This window comes from Bombina bombina, chromosome 1 (assembly GCF_027579735.1).
Source record: "Bombina bombina isolate aBomBom1 chromosome 1, aBomBom1.pri, whole genome shotgun sequence".
Taxonomy (NCBI): Eukaryota; Metazoa; Chordata; class Amphibia; order Anura; family Bombinatoridae; genus Bombina; species Bombina bombina.
In genome coordinates, this window is record NC_069499.1 from 919,844,773 (window position 1) to 919,860,562 (window position 15,790).

A 15,790-nucleotide genomic window follows, 5' to 3' on the forward strand; every position below is an offset into this window, starting at 1 on the left:
TGATAAAAGTGATCAGATTGCCAATAATGATGTAAAAGAACATAGAAATGATACACATGAACGATTGATTTCAAATAACACTAATAACTGAATCCCAATAAAATAGAGAGTAATACTAAAAATGATCAGACACAATATATTTAATTGGAATAAATCTGATCATTATCATCAAAATTGGAACTATCAGAATCATAGATACTTTGAGGGAAATACTCGGAATAATAGATAGATGGATCCTTGGTGTGAACACGGCCAGTATGGATGCCGACAAACATGCGAACCAGAGATAGGTATACTAATAGGGATTATGAGAGACATCATAATAATTACCCCATAGAAAGGAATCATCAGGCTGACAGAGAGGGATATTATGATAACCAACATACAGGAAGATACTATCAGGATGATAGGAATAAAGAAAGAGATTCAACCCAGAATAAAAGATATGAGGAAAGATACACACAAGATCATAGATATAATCAATATCCTAATAGACAGTCAAGATTAAGTGAGTATAACTTCAATAGACCACAATCCAGCGGCTAATCTTATAACAGATATAAAGAAAGAGAGAATATTGATTGGCATATCGGCACACATAATAGATTCCAACCCCTAGACACTAGAATCCGAGATCTCACTAATGAAGAGCATTCTTTTTTAGCCAACAGCCCTCTAAAAGAGGGCACATCAAGAGTTCTAATGGAAGCAAATGCAATAGAAAGAACAGAGGGGAACAGAAGAAAAAGAGCATGCGAGGAAAGAGAGGAGGAAGGACTAGGACAAGACCCAAAGAGACAAAAATAGAGGGAGAAACCTCAGGAGTCTTTAATATCAGTACTGTTAAATTAAGCCAAGAAAAAACTAGTCCTTGGTTTAGGATTAACATTTGCACCCACTATGAGGCTGAATAAATTTGAAACACACATTAATGTGAAACAGTTCGTGAGGAAGCTCACATTAAAAAAGATACTTTATGAAACATCCTGTAGAAAAAAAATTGTATTCCATCCCTGATAGCTCTAATACAACTAGGTCATATACACATACTGACCTAAAACCCAGGTCTAAATTCTATCCTACCCAAGAAAAAGGGAGTAATTTGGAGACTTTTAAAAGGGCAGTACTAAAAGATTTAAGAAAGGATAATACTACTAAAAGGGTGCAATACAATCTAAATAGAAAAGAGAAAGAAATATTTGAAAATATGAAGAAAAATTATAAAATTATTATAAAACCTGCTGACAAAAGGATTGTAGTAATGGACAGGGACAAATATGTAAAGGAAGCAGACAGACTTTTGGGTGATAGGAAGACTTATAAAAAACTTGATCTTGACCCTACTAATTCCTTTTCGAAGAAACTGCTCAAACTATTGAATAAAAGTAAAGATAAAGAAATTCTGAATATAGGTGAATTTTTCTTTTTAACACCAGATTTTCCAAGAATCCCTATTTTTTATTTTTTACCTAAAATACATAAGAATTGAAGTGACCACTCCAGAAGGCCAATCATTTCTGGCATTAACTCTATAACCTCGAACCTGTCACAATATGTTGACAGGTTCTTGCAGAAATATGTGAAAAATCTTGATTCCTATATTAAAGACTCCACCCATGTACTTAAGATATTTAAAGATATCACTATTAATGATAATATCATTTTGGCATCTTGTGATGTAACTTCTTTATATACCTCTATTCACCATAAACTCGGTATTGAAGCAATAAGTAGCTATTTAGATAAATATTCAGATATCCCTTAGGAACAGAAGACTTTCATATTGGAAAGTATAGCATTTATCCTTGAACATAACTACTTCTCATTCAATGGAAATTATTTTCTTCAGGTCGAGGGAACAGCCATGGGGACGAGATTCGTGTAAAGCTACGCAAATCTTTTTATGGGACATTGGGAGGAGAATTTTATCCCATTGGTTGAGCTTGGCACGAATCTCGTCCTAGTCAAAAGATTCATAGATGATATTCTTATAATATGGCAAGGCAGTGAGTTAGATCTTGTAGGCCTATTCAACAATATGAATAGGAACAATAAGGGACTTAAATTCACTTATCAATATAGTACAGAATATACTGTATAACATTTTTAGATTTAGAAATTTCTGTTGAAAAGAATAAGTTTGAAACCAAGACTTTCTTCAAACCTGTCGACTCTAATAATTACATCCATAGCAATAGTTGCCATTCAAAGAAATGGATCGAAAATATACCATTTGGCCAATTCCTTAGGATAAGAAAAAACTGTTCAAAAGTGAGTGATTATGAAGCTCGTCTCAATTCTTGAAAAAACATTTAAAGAAAGGGGCTATAAACAAGGGAATATTGATAAAGCAAAAGAGAGAGCTGATAAGATAGAGAAATATACTCTAATTAGCTGTAATAAACAACTGATTAGTTATAAGAGATATATAATTAATGAAATTAATTTGTATACAGCGCCAACATTACAAGATACAAGCTTACTTCATTTTTTTATTTTTATTTTTATTAATTTTTTGGGAACACTGGATACAACCTAATTAGGATTCACCACACTAGGAGTCTCCATTTGGACACATTGGACATTCACAGAGGACACTTATCAAGGACACTTATATTCACTTTGAACACTATATACAGTACATATATATATATATATATATATATATATGTATATATATATATATATATATATATATATATCTTGGACACTTATTTTTATTCACAGCTATATTATTTCCTCACTAATTTGATGATACTTGTCTTGAGGAATTGACCTACCCCTAATCAATTGATCATAATGGGTTTTAATTGTTTTTAATAGTTTTTATCTGTCATTCTGAATTGTGTATAGGGTACCCTACCGTATGTTAAGTTTGTAATAAATTAATTTTTAACCTTGATATTTTAGCATATGTAGATAGTTTAGCCTTTTTAGGTGCTCCCTCCTTCTATTCATATCAGAGATATAATTAACGTTCCGTTCATAACACAATATAGTAGTGACCATCAGACAATAAAAAAAATTATCAGTAAACACTGGTACCTTGTCAAATCCGATCCCATCATTGGGGATAAGATTACACCAGTACCCAAAATTGTATACAAAAAAGCGGGGAATTTTAAGTCAAACTTAGCACCTAGTGAATTTAAAAGGGAAGTAAAGAAGTTAAGAGATGTTGATCTGATGCGAAATGATCTTAAGGCATTTTATCCCTGTTTCACATGCAGAGCCTGCAGATTTAGCTCTAAGCTTAAGAAATTTACACCTAGATTACGAGTCTTGCGTTAGCCTTAAAAAGCAGCTTTGAGAGGTCCCAATGCTGCTTTTTAACGGCCGCTGGTATTACAAGTCTGGCAGGTACAGGTGTACCGCTCACTTTTTTCAGCGACTCCAAGATACCGCAAATCCACTTACGTAAATTGTGTATCCCATATTTTCAATGGGATTTTCCTAACGCCGGTATTACGAGTCTTGGAAAAAGTGAGCGGTACACCCTCTCCTGTCAAGACTTGTACCGCATTTAAAAGTCAGTAGTTAAGAGTTTTATGGGCTAACGCCGTAACATAAAACTCTTAACTGAAGTGCTAAAAAGTACACTAACATCCATAAACTACCTATTAACCCCTAAACCGAGCCCCCCCCAACATCGCAAACACTTAAATAAAAATTTTAACCCCTAATCTGCCGACCGGACATCGCCGCCACCTTAATAAATATATTGACCCCTATACCGCCGCACACTCCCGCCTCGCAAACATTAGTTAAATTTTATTAACCCCTAATCTGCCGTCCCTAACATCGCCAACACCTACCTACATTTATTAACCCCTAATCTGCCGCCCCCAACGTCGCCAAAACTATATTAAATGTATTAACCCCTAACCCTAACACCCCCCTAACTTAAATATAATTTAAATAAATATAATAAAATGACTACAAATAAATAAATTATTCCTATTTAAAACTAAATACTTAACGATAAAATAAACCCTAAGCTAGCTACAATATAACTAATAGTTACATTGTAGCTAGCTTAGGGTTTATTTTTATTTTACAGGCAACTTTGTATTTATTTTAACTAGGTAGAATAGTTACTAAATAGTTATTGGTGAAGAGAAAAAGAGAGCGCCTCATAGTGCAGATATCTCTAGACAGGTGGAAAGATTTAGTATAAACCAAAAGACAGGTACTCACAAGTGGAGTGGCACTTTTCGTTAAAAAAGTGCATACGAGCAGGCTGACATTCTCAGCAGTCAGCACGCTGACCAAAGCAATAAGGTGCTGGTCTCTCGGTGTCTCACGATCCAAGGACAAAATTCCCAAACTCTCCTTTGTTGGATGCCGTACTTGGTAGGGTGTTTGTTTATTTATTCCAGTTGGAATCGGAACCTCTTGAGCAGTAAACAGTGTGAACTGTTATAGGGCTGTAATATGCGTCTCTTTGCACAAGAAAACAAAACTCAATCCAGGCTGAGTAACTGGAAAAAAGGGTTTTTTATTTTTGGAGCTGATAACGCGTTTCTCGGCCGTTAGCTCCTGGCCGTTTCATCAGATCAATTCATGATGAAACGGCCAGGAGCTAACGGCCGAGAAACGCGTTATCAGCTCCAAAAATAAAAACCCCTTTTTTCCAGTTACTCAGCCTGGATTGAGTTTTGTTTTCTTGTGCAAAGAGACGCATATTACAGCCCTATAACAGTTCACACTGTTTACTGCTCAAGAGGTTCCGATTCCAACTGGAATAAATAAACAAACACCCTACCAAGTACGGCATCCAACAAAGGAGAGTTTGGGAATTTTGTTCTTGGATCGTGAGACACCGAGAGACCAGCACCTTATTGCTTTGGTCAGCGTGCTGACTGCTGAGAATGTCAGCCTGCTCGTATGCACTTTTTTAACGAAAAGTGCCACTCCACTTGTGAGTACCTGTCTTTTGGTTTATACTAAATCTTTCCACCTGTCTAGAGATATCTGCACTATGAGGCGCTCTCTTTTTCTCTTCACCATTTAGATTTCTGACTCACCGACAGCACCAAGAGAAGCAGCCTCGCCGCACAGATTTCGCTTGTTTGATTGAACTTTTACAAGACTTTTATCTTATTTTTGGCATCACTGATGGACACTTTTGGGTTTGCATTAGCTTTTAATCAGTAATCACTGTTTTTTTCACTTGACTATTTATTTTTATGTTACAAATTGTATCACATCACCAAGTTATATAAGCACTACCATTACTATTATTAATTCCACTAGATTCTACCTCAGAATCACTTACAAATCTGAGACATAACACAAACACCACTTTAGCATCGAAACATTTTTGCCTATTTATAACAAATATTCTGCTACACAGATACACACTTTTTTCCATAGATTTTTTTCAAAGATTCTTTTCAGTACTCAGCAACGTACTCTTTCTCTAAGAAATTTTCTATATGGCGCCCCCTATCTATATTCAATAATATATATTTCCTACTAAATAGTTATTAACTATTTAATAACTTCCTAGTTAAAATAAATACAAATATACCTGTAAAATAAATCTAACCTAAGTTACAATTACACCTAACACTAGACTATAATTAAATAAATTAACTAAATTAACTACAATTAATTACAATTACATTAAATAAACTAAAGTACGAAGAAACCCCCCCCCCCACTAAATTACAGAAAATAATAAAATAATTACAAGTTTTTAAATCTAATTACACCTACTCTAATCCCCCTAACAAAATAAAAAAGCCCCACAAAATAATAAAAATCCCTACCCTATACTAAATTACAAATAGCCCTTAAAAGGACCTTTTGCGGGGCATTGCCCCAAAGTAATCAGCTCTTTTACCTGGAAAAAAAATACAATACCCCCCAACATTAAAACCCACCACCCACACACCCAAACCTACTCTAAAACCCACCCAATCCCCCCTTAAAAAAACCTAACACTAACCCCTTGAAGTTCACCCTACCTTGAGACGTCTTCACCCAACCGGGCAGAAGTGGTCCTCCAGACGGTCCGAAGTCTTCATCCTATCTTGGCAGAAGTCTTCATCCAGACGGCATCTTCTATCTTCATCCATCCGGAGCGGGTCCATCTTCAAGACATCCGACGCGGAGCATCCTCTTCTTTCCGACGACTAACAGTAAATGACGGTACCTTTAAGTGACGTCATCCAAGATGGCGTCCCTTCAATTCCGATTGGCTAATAGAATTCTATCAGCCAATCAGAATTAAGGTAGAAAAAATCCTATTGGCTGATCCAATCAGCCAATAGGATTGAGCTCACATTCTATTGGCTGTTCCAATCAGCCAATAGAATGCGAGCTCAATCCTATTGGCTAGGAAGTTATTAAATAGTTAATAACTATTTAGTAACTATTCTACCTAGTTAAAATAAATACAAAGTTGCCTGTAAAATAAAAATAAACCCTAAGCTAGCTACAATGTAACTATTAGTTATATTGTAGCTAGCTTATGGTTTATTTTATAGGTAAGTATTTAGTTTTAAATAGGAATTATTTATTTAATTGTAGTAATTTTATTTAGATTTATTTAAATTATATTTAAGTTAGGGGGGTGTTAGGGTTAGGGTTAGACTTAGGTTTAGGGGTTAATAACTTTAATATAGTGGTGGTGGCAGATTAGGGTTTAATAATTGTAGTTAGGTTGCGGCGACATTGGGGGCGGCAGATTAGGGGTTAATAAATAGTATGTAGGTGTCGGCGATGTTGGGGGCAGCAAATTAGGGGTTAATACACATAATGTAGGTGGCGGCTGTGTCTGGAGCGGCAGATTAGGGGTTAGTAATATAATGTAGGTGTCTGCGATGTCGGGGGCGGCAGATTAGGGGTTAATAAGTGTAAGATTAGGGGTGTTTAGACTCGGGGTTCATGTTAGGGTGTTAGGTCACGGTGTAGACATAAAAAGTATTTTCCCCGTAGGAATCAATGGGCTGCGTTAGGAGCTGAACGCTGCTTTTTTGCTTTTTTTCAGCCGAATCTGCCCCATTGATTCCTATGGGGAAATCGTGCACAAGCACGTTTTGCCAGCTCACTGCTACCGTAAGCAGCGCTGGTATTGAGGTGAGATGTGCAGCTAAATTTTGCTCTCCGCTCACTTTACCTGCGTTGTTTGTAGGTGAGTGGTAAGCTGAAACTGTTCGTTAGCCCCACAAGCCTTACTGACAAAAACTCGTAATCTAGCCGTTATTTTTCCTAATACGGGTAAAGAATTTATTATTAAAGACACGATCAGGTGCACACAAAAAGGAGTGGTGTACATGCTTAAATGCTCATGTAATTTAATATATTTAGGAGAAACCACTCGGAGCCTGAGAGACCGAATTCGTGAGCATTTGTGCTGCATAGAAAAGGGTAATTTGGATATACATCTGTATAACCATTTTCAAGAAGTACATGGAAATAATTTGAAAGACCTCCAATATTGGGGCATATGTATAGTATGCCCTGATTGAAGGGGAGGGAATTACGAATTAAAACTTCTTCGTAAAGAAGCAGAGATGATTTACCATATGGACACACTATTCCCAAATAGACTAAACTCAGAACTGAATGTTTCTCCTTTTCTTTCAGTTTATTCATTATTAATACCAACTTAAAACAATACTTCAATGAAACAAAACAATTTATGCCATGCCAGAGACATTGGAACAATTCCACTTTAAAAACAAACACTACAAAAACCGATCTACAGCTACCTGTTTGAATCAACCAATGGGAAGAGAAGTATAGGTATATTAGGATGATCAATCACAGCTGGCAAACTATCTTGAGAAAGCCCAAGTTGCGGATGAAACACGTTGAAGCACTGCCAGTTCTGATCTAAAACATTTGTTCCTACATTCCATCATTTCTAAGTAAGAGTTTGGCCAAACTTGTTATAGGACTGATTATTACGATCACATGTCCTAAAAGAGGATTCGGCAATCTTCCATTGACCTGCGTGCAACTGCACTAAGTGCAGGTACTTAGAGATAAGCAGAGGAGTCCTACAGCTGATTTCATATCCAAGCACTCCCAGCATATGTGACGTTTACAACGGAATCCTTGTGGTGAATATACCCACAGCGTAAGCAAGACCGGATCAAAGTTTCTGTGAAGAGCAGATTTTAAGAGGTATAATTTTCCTTATCGCAACACACCCTAACTTATTATCAAAGAACGAGAGGGTGAGTACTTTGCTTCTGTTCCAGATTCGCAGTATCACTATAGATCACCTATGGTTATTAGCTGTGATTGAAGATATTATGAACATATGCTCACACTGACATTACGCACACTCCCCTTGAATGTGTTTGATTCAAATTGTTCTAGACTTTTAACTTCTATGAGGTGGTATTTCTGGGAGACGCCCCACAAATATATCAAAATAGGTGGAGCCTTTATTGTTTTTATAGTCAGGATTTATATAAGGCTTGCTCAATATTTATTTGCTATTCAGATATTTTTGGATTTATTGCTGTGTATTTTATCATGTGTAACACTCAAGTGTATCTAAACCTTGTGATTTAATGAACGTATTGTATGTATTTGTAGCTATTCATATACCGCACTGAACACCCACTTCGTACACGTTTATTTTCTGGATATTTGCATATTCTCAGGACATTTGGCCTGATTTTTATAATAAATATTATATATTTTTTTATTAAGTTGATATTTTTTATGAGTTATTTCAAATTTGAATAATCCCAAATATTACATTTTTTTTTACTATTATCACCAATATATATGTACAACATTTATTGATCACATATTGTTATTTAACTCCGCCTTGAGCGCCCTCCTGTGTGTTTTTTGTGTTTCTATCTATTCTGGTTGCTCTTGTGGAAGGGGTATCTAGGAGAGGCAGTGAGTTACACTTTTAGCGCAAACACTTATTTTCTTATATCCTTTATCTTCATGGTGCCCAGTAGCATAGGCTTTAGTCTAGCCACGCCCCCCACACTTCCACCCGTGTGGTGAGGCTGGGAGATCGTTCAGTAAGGACTCATCAAAGGAGACAACCTACAGCTCCCACAAGCAAGGTAAGTTGGCTTTAGGAATGGTCAGCATCCCCAGGGCGCCCCCCAGACAAGGGGGAAGGCCAACAATAAAAGGGGCAGTTGAAATAAAGCATCAATAAAAAAAGGGGGAAAGAGTTAATGCAGGATCTGCTAAAGGGACAGGCATGCCAAAGCTAATATCTGCATTCAGGATGTCACAAAAGAGGATAGGCTGTAAGGAGCTGATGTCTTCTTTAAAGAAGAGGCTGTTAGTGAGGAGTGTTATGGAGGAGCAAAGTTTAGGCAGAGTTCAATAGGACAGTTTGAGGAATTCTCAGGGCCTGCTGTCTATTTCTGTGATGCCCCTACTTTGGTTTCCTTTTGATAGGTGAACATGAATGCACCTTCAAGTGTTCCTGTGCAGGGAGGTGACAGTACGCAGGAGGTGGTGATACAAGTGGTAGGGTGCACTATGACATCTGGGCAGCTGTTTCAGCATCTTTTAGGGCGATGCAGTTGGTGGCTATTTCGAGCCCCTCGACTGCTGTGGTGGATTTAGGAACTGATGAATCTCTTTTTGCACAACATGCCAGGGGGGGGGGGGGGAAGATTCATACTCCTCTTTGGACTCCCACAGCTAAATGAGATTAAAGGATAAGGACCAGCGCAAACTCTTTATGGTGGTGCACAAATTAGTTGATAACAAAGCAGCTAGCCAGTTACTAGTGTACTTAGGGCTAGATTATGAGTGGTGACCTAACAGCATGTGTGAGTGATAAGGAATAAGCGAAGTAGTGCACGTATTACAAGTTCAAACACAATTGGATTTAACACACTTCAGGTTATTGCTACTTTAGAGCTCTGGTTAACTGTAACACCCAACAAAAAAGTTGCACAAAATGCATAAAAAATACATATTCTTCTATGTGAAGAACATTGGAATGTGAAATATTAATATTTCATGTCAAGTTAGCGCACTTTAGAAAATGCTATCAGGTTTGTGCACGAGTAAGGGTGTTTTTTTCCCACTGTTCACACTTCATGAAGTCTATGGGAAAATATTTTAACGTGGTTATGATATTCTAACTTCAGCATTTGCGTGTATCGTGTTAGATCACAAGAGAAAACTTTTTACTTTTAACTGTGTGGTACCCAACACATGCAAAAAGCCGAAGTCAAGCACATTTAGCGCGTGAGCAGAAGTGATAAATAGTGCTCCAGCACCATCAGGGGTAACTACTTCTCAAAGTGTGGGGTATAGTGGGTCCTCTAAATTAGCATTTGCTAGAACCTTGGACACATACACTTGCATAGTACATTCCTTGCATGTGCATCTGAAGAATTGAATAGAGAGGATGATCAAGGAAGGGCGTTATGTAATAATCTTTAAGCTTGGAACGGAGGCTTATCAATTCAAGCAAGTGGTGGTAGATGCCCTAAACATATGAAGAGTGGGTACTTTGTTTCAGGGTGCTTGCCTCTTGTTAACTAATTTTAAAATACATAGATTTCATAGATGACATCCATGACAGATGTAAAGTGGCAGCTTGGCTTCAGTATGACTCAGATTTTAGGAGTTGGTTGGAGACTAATCCTGTGTTCCACTTTGGAATGAAGAAAATGGACTTGTGGTCCAAGCTGGATATGACTGAAGAGCTACTCAAATTAAATCACCTTTTCGTAGGGGGGTGGGGGGCAGGGAATGTTGGCATTTCCAAGAGAAACAATGTGATTATGGCATGTGTGCATTTACTGTGGTGGGACCCATGCAGGGAAAGACATACGAGAGAATAAGGGATACTTTTGGGGAAAGGCAGCAATTTGGTCAGACTATTACGACAAAGTGCACACGGACCAATGAACTTTGAGAAAATATTTAGCTCCCTTAGCAAGTACCCTGACCATTAGGCAGTGGATTGGGCCTGCTATATGGGTTCCCAATTCCAGTGAAACGCAAAGTCACTTCTCACATTGCTGTACATAATTTGAAATTGGCATATCAATTTCCACAAGCCCTTCAAGAAAAAAATTGACAGAGGTCATCTTAATTAGGTCTATCATTTGCACCATCTATAGGTGTGAATACATTTGAAACTCACACTTAATGTAAAACAATTTGTTAGAAAGTTAACTTTAAAAAGATTTTTGTTAAACACCCCCTTGAAAGAAATATAAACCAGAAAGAATAAAATGTAAGGAATGTACAGGAGAAATGTATCCATTCTAACCTCAGACCAATGTTTATCTGAGCTATCAGAGAGGCAGTAATTTAGAAGCCTTTGAGAAGCCGGTGCAGATTTGTGAAAAAGTGGTAATAAGAAAAAAACTCTAAAAAGTCTAATATGAGTAAGAAAGATAGAGAAGCCTTGATTGGCTTACAAAGGAAAAAACAAGTGATCATAAAGCGAGCAGATTATTGAGGAAGGGTGGTTATTATGGAAGCAGATAGGTTATTGAGTAAAACAAGAACCTATACAAATTTGGAAAAATGTGTATTTTGGATAAAGGGAAAGAGGAGGGTATCATCAACGTTGGAGAATATGATTTTTTAAGTCCACAGTTTCCTAGGATACCAATATTTTACTTTCTCCCCAAAATACACAAAGATTTTTTAAACCCTCCCACCTGGTAAGACCGATAATATCCAGAATTGAGCCAATAACTTCCAACTTATCTCAATATGTAGACCGCTATTTTACTGATGCATGTTAAAAACTCAAATCTAAGGGATTCAACCAATGTATTGCAGATTTTACAAGTTGTACAGTGGGAGGAGAGCTTAATGTTTGCAACATGCAATGTCACTTCTCCAACTTCTCCATATACCATAATAAATCATTATCTGGGTACTGGAGCAGTTAATAACATTCTTTTGCAAGATAAAGATTTACAGGATAAGCAAAATATTTCTACTTTAAAGTATTAGATTTATATTGGAACACAACAATTTTTTCCCGAATAACGGTAAATATTAACTACAAATAGAAGGGACAGCTATGGGCACAATATTTGCACCAAGCTATGCTAATCTATTTATGGGTGATTGGGAGCAAAAATTCCTAGCTAGTATAGAATTTGGTGCAGATCTTGAGCTCTTTAAAAGATACATAGATGACATTATGATTATTTAGAGCGGGTCCGGAAATGATCTAATACATCCAAGCTATGAATAGAAATGATAAGGGTATAAGTTTCAAGTACAGTTGAGAGATAACTTTTTAGTCTTAGAAATCATAACAGGCTTGGAGAAACCAAGGCACATTTCAAGCCAGTAGATTTGAACAATTATGGTATGTTAATGCAGCTAGTTGTCACCACAAAAAAACATAATTTATGCTTACCTGATAAATTTATTTCTCTTGTAGTGTAGTCAGTCCACGGGTCATCCATTACTTATGGAATATATCTCTTCCTAACAGGAAGCTGCAAGAGGATCACCCAAGCAGAGCTGCTATATAGCTCCTCCCCTTAAAGACAGGGCGGGCCGTGGACTGACTACACTACAAGAGAAATAAATTTATCAGGTAAGCATAAATTATGTTTTCTCTTGTTAAGTGTAGTCAGTCCACAGGTCATCCATTACTTATGGAATACCAATACCAAAGCTAAAGTACACGGATGAAGGGAGGGACAAGGCAGGAACATTAAACAGAAGGAACCACTGCCTGAAGTACCTTTCTCCCAAAAATAGCCTCCGAAGAAGCAAAAGTGTCAAATTTGTAAAATTTTGAAAAGGTGTGAAGCGAAGACCAAGTCGCAGCCTTGCAAATCTGTTCAACAGAGGCCTCATTTTTAAAGGCCCAGGTGGAAGCCATAGCTCTAGTAGAATGAGCTGTAATCCTTTCAGGAGGCTGCTGTCCAGCAGTCTCATAGGCTAAACGTATTATGCTACAAAGCCAAAAAGAGAGAGAGGTAGCCGAAGCCTTTTGACCTCTTCTCTGTCCAGAGTAAACGACAAACAGGGAAGAAGTTTGATGAAAATCTTTAGTTGCCTGCAAATAGAACTTCAGGGCACGGACTACGTCCAGATTATGCAAAAGTCGTTCCTTCTTTGAAGAAGGGTTAGGACACAGTGATGGAACAACAATCTCTTGATTGATATTCCTGTTAGTAACTACCTTAGGTAAGAACCCAGGTTTAGTACGCAGAACTACCTTGTCTGAATGAAAAATCAGATAAGGAGAATCACAATGTAAGGCAGATAACTCAGAGACTCTTCGAGCCGAGGAAATAGCCATCAAAAACAAAACCTTCCAGGATAACAACTTGATATCAATGGAATGAAGGGGTTCAAATGGAACGCCTTGAAGAACATTAAGAACTAAGTTTAAGCTCCACGGCAGAGCAACAGTCTTAAACACAGGCTTAAGCCTAGTTAAAGCCTGACAAAAAGCCTGAACGTCTGGAACTTCAGCCAGACGTTTGTGTAGAAGAATAGACAGAGCAGAAATCTGTCCCTTTAATGAACTAGCAGATAAGCCCTTTTCTAAACCCTCTTGTAGAAAGGACAATATCCTAGGAATCCTAACCTTACTCCATGAGTAACTCTTGGATTCGCACCAATATAAATATTTACGCCATATCTTATGGTAAATTTTTCTGGTAACAGGCTTCCTAGCCTGTATTAAGGTATCAATAACCGACTCCGAGAAGCCACGCTTTGATAGAATCAAGCGTTCAATCTCCATGCAGTCAGCCTCAGAGAAATTAGATTTGGATGGTTGAAAGGACCCTGAATTAGAAGGTCCTGTCTCAGAGGCAGAGACCACGGTGGACAGGACGACATGTCCACTAGGTCTGCATACCAGGTCCTGCGTGGCCACGCAGGCGCTATCAGAATCACCGAAGCTCTCTCCTGTTTGATCTTGGCAATCAAACGAGGAAGCATCGGGAATGGTGGAAACACATAAGCCATGTTGAAGACCCAAGGGGCTGTCAGAGCATCTATCAGCACCGCTCCCGGGTCCCTGGACCTGGATCCGTAACAAGGAAGCTTGGCGTTCTGACGAGACGCCATGAGATCCAGATCTGGTTTGCCCCAACGATGAATCAGTTGAGCAAAGACCCCCGGATGAAGTTCCCACTCCGCCGGATGAAAAGTCTGGCGACTTAGAAAATCCGCCTCCCAGTTCTCCACGCCTGGGATGTAAATCGCTGACAGGTGGCAAGAGTGAGACTCTGCCCAGCGAATTATCTTTGAGACTTCCAACATCGCTAGGGAACTTCTGGTTCCCCCTTGATGGTTGATGTAAGCCACAGTCGTGATGTTGTCCGACTGAAATCTGATGAACCTCAGAGTTGCTAACTGAGGCCAAGCTAGGAGAGCATTGAATATTGCTCTTAATTCCAGAATATTTATTGGGAGGAGTTTCTCCTCCTGAGTCCATAATCCCTGAGCTTTCAGGGAGTTCCAGACTGCGCCCCAGCCTAGAAGGCTGGCGTCTGTTGTTACAATCGTCCAATCTGGCCTGCGAAAGGTCATCCCCTTGGACAGATGTGGCCGAGAAAGCCACCATAGAAGAGAATCTCTGGTCTCTTGATCCAGATTTAGTAGGGGGGACAAATCTGAGTAATCCCCATTCCACTGACTTAGCATGCACAATTGCAGCGGTCTGAGATGCAGGCGCGCAAATGGTACTATGTCCATTGCCGCTACCATTAAGCCGATTACTTCCATGCACTGAGCTACTGACGGGTGTGGAATGGAATGAAGGACACGGCAAGCATTTAGAAGTTTTAATAACCTGGCCTCTGTCAGGTAAATTTTCATCTCTACAGAATCTATAAGGGTCCCTAGAAAGGGAACTCTTGTAAGTGGTAATAGAGAACTCTTTTCCACGTTCACCTTCCACCCATGCGACCTCAGAAATGCCAGAACTATCTCTGTATGAAACTTGGCAGTTTGAAAACTTGACGCTTGTATCAGAATGTCGTCTAGGTACGGAGTCACCGCTATGCCTCGCGGTCTTAGTACCGCCAGAAGTGAGCCCAGAACTTTTGTAAAGATTCTTGGAGCCGTAGCTAATCCGAAGGGAAGAGCTACAAACTGGTAATGCCTGTCTAGGAAAGCAAATCTTAGGTACCGATAATGATCCTTGTGAATCGGTATGTGAAGGTAGGCATCCTTTAAGTCTACTGTGGTCATGTACTGACCCTCTTGGATCATGGGAAGGATGGTTCGAATAGTTTCCATTTTGAATGATGGAACTCTTAGAAATTTGTTTAGGATTTTTAAGTCCAAGATTGGTCTGAAGGTTCCCTCTTTCTTGGGAACCACAAATAGATGTGAATAGAATCCCTGCCCGTGTTCCGTCCACGGAACTGGGTGGATCACCCCCATTAGTAAGAGGTCTTGTACACAGCGTAGAAACGCCTCTTTCTTTATTTGGTTTGCTGATAACCTTGAAAGATGAAATCTCCCTCGTGGAGGAGAAGTTTTGAAGTCCAGGAGATATCCCTGAGATATGATCTCCAACGCCCAGGGATCCTGGACATCTCTTGCCCAAGCCTGGGCGAAGAGAGAAAGTCTGCCCCCCACTAGATCCGTTTCCGGATAGGGGGCCCTCTCTTCATGCTGTCTTGGGGGCAGCAGCAGGTTTCTTGGCCTGCTTGCCCTTGTTCCAGGACTGGTTAACTTTCCAGCCCTGCCTGTAACGAGCAACAGCTCCTTCCTGTTTTGGAGCGGAGGAAGTTGATGCTGCTCCTGCCTTGAAGTTACGAAAGGCACGAAAATTAGACTGTTTGGCCTTTGATTTGGCCCTGTCCTGAGGTAGAGCATGGCC